This window comes from Pantherophis guttatus, chromosome 3 (genome assembly GCF_059756535.1).
Source record: "Pantherophis guttatus breed Tessera chromosome 3, ASM5975653v1, whole genome shotgun sequence".
Taxonomy (NCBI): domain Eukaryota; kingdom Metazoa; phylum Chordata; class Lepidosauria; order Squamata; family Colubridae; genus Pantherophis; species Pantherophis guttatus.
The window spans coordinates 61,136,451-61,142,450 of NC_142065.1; positions in this window are offsets into that span (position 1 = coordinate 61,136,451).

A 6,000-nucleotide genomic window follows, 5' to 3' on the forward strand; every position below is an offset into this window, starting at 1 on the left:
GGTAGCAATGCTAGTTGGAAACCTTATCTTAATTCAGGTGAAATGTACTTAACGTGCAGGTGAAATGTAATTAAACATTAAATTGAAGCCTCAATGCATACAACATTGGGATCACATAATTTCTCCCCCTCCCTTCCCCCAGAGTATTATAGTAGGCCAGGGGTACTGACCAAAAACGTTGATATCAAGAAATAGAACTAGACCTAACAACAGTCTTAAAAAGCAGACTAGATCACTGTTTTTGGCTCAGTGACATGACTTGTTTCATTTATAGTTTTGCATGGTCATAATAGCAATTTAATCAACATTGCTTGGATAAATTGTACATTGCCCATTGTCTCCTTCCTGCAATCACCCCTCTGCTATCCAATATGCAGTTAGAAAATTAACTTCCTCATGAAAACATCTTCCTGTGTTAAAAAGAGAGAATATTAAGGCTTTCTTTTCATTATGGTGTTCAACAAACGGTTTTTGAATTTTGTTAGCTCTTTGTTAGGTGCTTTTGGGAGAGCTAATGAGTGAAGTCAGCATGACACATAGAAAACCCTTTAAGCCTCTGGGCCTAAAAGCCCATGTGAGTTGTGGTAGAGTTGGAAGTAGGACTTAATTGGATGAGGTGCCTGATCTGGTGTATATAACCAGCACTTAGGTAGGACTTGTAGAAGGGGTCTTGAAGTTGTACCTGCTCAACTTGAAATTTGGTATCAGCTAGAGTTCAATGGAGGGAATGATGAGAGCAATCAACCAATGGAATAGTTTGCCTTCAGAAGTGGGGTTTCTATCACTGGAGCCTTTCAAAAAGAGACTGGACCAGTCTGAAATGATATAGGATCTCCTGCTTGAGCAAGGGTTTGATGTCCAAAGTCCTTTCCAACTCTGTTATTCTATGTTCACTTTCACAAGATTTTCACAGATCATTGAGCACTCTCAAGAGGTGCTGTGCCATAGGTACCTAGATATTTTAACTTGCCACCACACTGTTGTATCCAGGCAGCTTGGGAGTTGGCCATGGATTGTACAAGCTATCAAAGGCCTGATGTATATCAGTGATCACACTTAAATCTGGTTCAAGATAACTTTGAGCTTGATCTGAACTTCTTCAGACATTATGAAGAATATTCTAGCTTTTTGTTAGATAAAGTTGTTCAAATCCACTCAGAAATGTATTCTAATTGGGCTATTCCATTGGAGATACCTGGGTTAAAGTTGTGTGGGGTGACTACAGTTTGTATGTTACTCCTGATGAAGTGGACAGGGTCTTACAAACTGAGAGCTCAGCCAACTGATTATTAGATCCATATCCTTGCAGTGTTATTAAAGCAGCCCCCAAGAGGTGAAGTGTGATGAGCTCCAAGCAGAATAGTCAGCTTCCCTGAGGGAGGTGGTGGTTTCTCTGGCTTTAAAAAAGGTAGTGATGGACCTCCTTCTTGGAAGGCCATCACCAGACTCAATAATTCTGGACAAATTGGCTTCCAGATATAATTCAAGTTGCTGATTGAACCTATAAAGTCTTCATGTCACAGAGCCTGGTCCTTTTTTTAGGGACTGCCTATTTTAGGGACTGTATATAAAATTACAGGTAGGCAGAGTTATCCATGCTTCATGTTCCTTCTATTAAACAATATCATGTAGCAGAACTTGGGAACTGCCTTTTCTGTCATAGTCTCTGCCATCTGGACTGGCAAACCCTGATTTGCCATTCCAGATGGCAAATCCTGCCAACCCTGGAATGCCATTCCTGCCAACCCTGGAATGGCAACCCCCCCCCCCCCGATTTGTATAGCTCCCACTCTGATGGTGTCCAGAAAAACACTGCAAACCTGGTTATTCTTCCAAACCTTGGGCTAATTGGATGTTGAGCCCTTGCATGTTTTTTTGTTTGCTCTTGTCTTTTGTCCAGATGCCTATGATCTTCATTCCTTTAATCTTGTTTTTTGCTTTTAAATTTATATGCCACCTAGAGTCTGGTGCAGCCAGTGGCCTCTAAACTGTGAAATGAAATGAAATTTCATGTTTGTATCTGTATGTTGATAAGAATTCTTTCAGTCCCCAAACAGCTGTTAGAACTTTCACCACCTGCCCATACATTCCTTTGTCTGATACTGTTTGCATAAGCTTTGTCGGATATTGTTGCATAATAATTGGCTGTGGTGGCTGCTTGAACTGTTCAGATAGGACACCTCATGGGAATATGATAGTATTGTACTCATCAAATACCTGGAGATCCTGTGCAAGAAAGGTAAGACCTAGTCCTTATTTTACAGAATGTTATCATGTAATAACACATTTAAATTACATGGAGATATATTCCAATTGAATTTTAAGAAAAACTTACAAGGGAAGGATAGACTTTCCTTCCATGAACGTGTTCAAAGAGAAACCAGATCTATCCAATAAAATATCTAATATATGTTTTATAATATCTGTTTTCCCATTTTCCTTCCTGTAACATCAATCCAATGTGCCATCTCCTATATTCTGAAATGTAAGAAAAGAAGTATGGGCTTTACTATGACAACATTTCAGGAATGTGAATAGTTCTAATGCACCCTCCCTCAAGTCTTCTCAATACTAAATCTTCATAGCGTGTTTGACACATTGTGTCTTGTTCCTGGTAGTTTCTGATGTCTTTTTCTTATTCTAACTGCTCTAAATCCTTAAAACAGGTATGTCAAATTTCATTGAGGTCCGCATCAGGGTTGTGGTTGACCTTGCGGGGGGTAAGTTGCGGTGTGGACAGGGTGGGCGTGGCCAGCTCGACGTCACTACATGTTGGGAGCGCCTGTGGTGGCCCAAGTGCTCTGCCAGCAAAAACGGCCTCCCGAGCTCCATTTTCAGCTGCCACAGCCTCCTACAACCTTCTGCCAGCGAAAACGGAGCTCAGGAGGGCTGCACGTGATCCTCCTCAGCTCTGTTTTCGCTGGCAGAAGCATCGCGGACTGGTCCTTCACTGTCTCCAGGGTGGCCCCGCAGGCCAGATCTAAGTACCCCATGGGCCAGATCTGTGCCCCGGGCCTTGAGTTTGACACCCCTGCCTTAAAGTATGATGTCTGGTATATTTATAGTATTCAAACAATGGTCTGAACAATGCAAATTAAAATGGACTGATTATGTCATGTGATTTGAAGGCATACTGTACTTTTGTGTATGCAGCCTGAAATCACATATGTCTTTTTACAACCACATCACACTTCAGGTAGTCCTTGACTTATGACCACAATTGAGCCCAAAATTTCTGTGGCTAAGCGAGACCATTGTTAAGTGAGTTTTGCCCTATTTTACAACCTTTCTTGCCATAGTTCTTAAGTGAATCACTGCAGTGGTTAAGATAGTAACACGTTGTAAAGGGAATCTGTCTTCCCCATTGACTTTACTTGTCCAAAACTCGCAATAGGTAATCACAGAATGCTGGGACACTTCAATCATAATAAATATGAACCATTTGCAAGCTTCTAAATTTTGATCACATGACCAAACAATAACAGTCGTAACTGTGAAAAAATGGTCATAAGTCAGTTTTTTCACTGCCATTGTAACTTCAAATGGTCACTAAAAGAAAGATTGTAAGTTGAGAACTACCTATATTGTAACGAGTCCTATATAGTCTACGATAAAGTACTATTCTCAAATCTATTTTCAAAGCACAATTATTAAATCAGGTCTTCAGTATTAATTGCATCATATTACGTGATGCTTGTTTAAGTACTATACTGATACGTCACTATATCCAGTGTTATGACATATTTTTAAAAATGTGAATATCCATTTTAATTAGACACCATGGCAAGAAGTAACATTATTTCAATTTGTTAACCTGCATCTTTATTATTTGTATTTTGCTGTGCTTCTGTCTAGCTCCTAATGCCTTCCAATGATGGACAATTTGTCTTATGTGGAATGGCATTTCATCTGTTTATCCCTGATTGATTAATTAATTACCAGATTAATAGTACATTTCACAGTAACCAAATTACAGTTTGTAAAATGTGTTTAGTCAAGAGAAGAAGAAGCCAAAAATTTCAAAAAGTAACAATCCAACAAACAGGCAGAATGTAATTTACAAAAAGATTATAATTGCACGTAGAAGGAGCAAAATAATAATAATAATAATAATAATAATAATAATAATAATAATAATAATAATAATAATAATTTTATTTCTATACCGCCCTTCTCCCGAAGGACTCAGGGCAGTGTACAGCCTGTTTAAAAACACAAACAAAACAACAATATAAAATTTAAAATAATTAAATAAAGTGGCTCAGATTTAAAACCCCAATAAATTTAAATATCCCAATTTAAAAACTATTGTGTTGTTAGTCCGGCCTGGCGGAATAATAGGGTCTTCAGTGCGCAGCGAAACGCCCGGAGGTCGGAGATCTTACGAATTTCCGGGGGCAGTTCGTTCCACAGGGCTGGGGCTCCCACAGAGAAGGCCCTCCCCCTGGGCGCCGCCAGTCGACATAACTTGGTTGACAGCACCCTGAGGAGACCCTCCCTGTGGGAACGGACTGGTCGGTGGGAGGCTATTGGTGGCAGAAGACGGTCTCGGAGGTACCCGGGTCCTATGCCATGGAGTGCTTTAAAGGTGGTAACTAACACCTTGAATCGCACCCGGAAGACCACTGGGAGCCAGTGCAGCTCGCGCAGGAGGGGTGTCACATGGGCACAACGAGTTGCGCCCATAACCACCCGCGCGGCCGCATTCTGGACCAGTTGGAGCCTCCGAGTGCTCTTCAAGGGGAGCCCCATGTAGAGAGCATTACAATAGTCCAACCGGGAAGTAACAAGGGCATGAGTGACCGTGCGTAGGGCGTCCCGATCCAGAAAGGGCTGCAACTGGTGAATCAGGCGAACCTGATAAAAGGCCCCCCTGGCCACGGCCGTCATATGCTCTTCTAAAGACAGCCGTGCATCCAGAAGGACACCCAGATTGCGAGCCCTCTCTGTGGGGGGCAGAGATTCACCCCCAATAGTTAGCGATGGCACCTGCTGACTATATCGGGGCGCCGGAAGCCATAGCCACTCGGTCTTGGAGGGGTTGAGTCTGAGCAAGTTCTTCCCCATCCAGACCCGCACGGCCTCCAGGCAGTGAGACATCACATCAAGGGCATCGTTGGGGTGGTCTGGGGTGGAGATCTACAGCTGAGTATCATCAGCGTACAGATGGCACTTCACCCCAAAACCACGGATGATCTCACCCAGCGGCTTCACATAAATATTGAACAGGAGGGGCGAGAGGACTGACCCTTGCGGCACCCCCCATGTGAGACGCCTCGAGGTCGACCTCTGTCCCCCTGCCAACACAAACTGCGAGCGGTCGGAGAGGAAGGAGGAGAACCACCGCAAAACAGTGCCCCCTATTCCTAACCCCCTCAACCGTTGCAGCATGATACCATGGTCGATGGTATCAAAAGCTGCTGAGAGATCTAATAGGACTAGGACAGAGGAGCAACCCCTGTCCCGAGCCCTCCAGAGATCATCCACCAATGCGACCAATGCCGTTTCTGTGCTGTACCCCCGCCTGAAGCCCGACTGGTACGGGTCTAGATAGATAGCTTCATCCAGGTGTCGGGAAAGTTGTCGTGCCACCACGCTCTCAACAACCTTCGCCACAAAACGAAGGTTGGAGACTGGACGATAATTAGCTAATTCAGCCGGGTCCAGGGAAGGCTTCTTGAGGAGGGGCCTCACCACCGCTTCTTTCAAGGCGGCAGGAAAGGCACCCTCACTCAGAGAAGCACCTATAATCCCCTGGAGCCAGCCTCGTGTAACCTCCCGGGAGGCCAGTACCAACCAGGAGGGGCACGGGTCCAATAAACACGTGGCGGCACTAATCTTACCCAGAACTCTGTCCACATCCTCGGGAGTCACAGGATCAAACTCCTCCCAGATAACATTCTCAAGACCTGCCCCGGTCTCCTCCCGTGGACTCATCCAATCGGAGTTCAAGCCATCCCGAATCCGAGCGACTTTATCATGCAGGAATTGCACAAAATC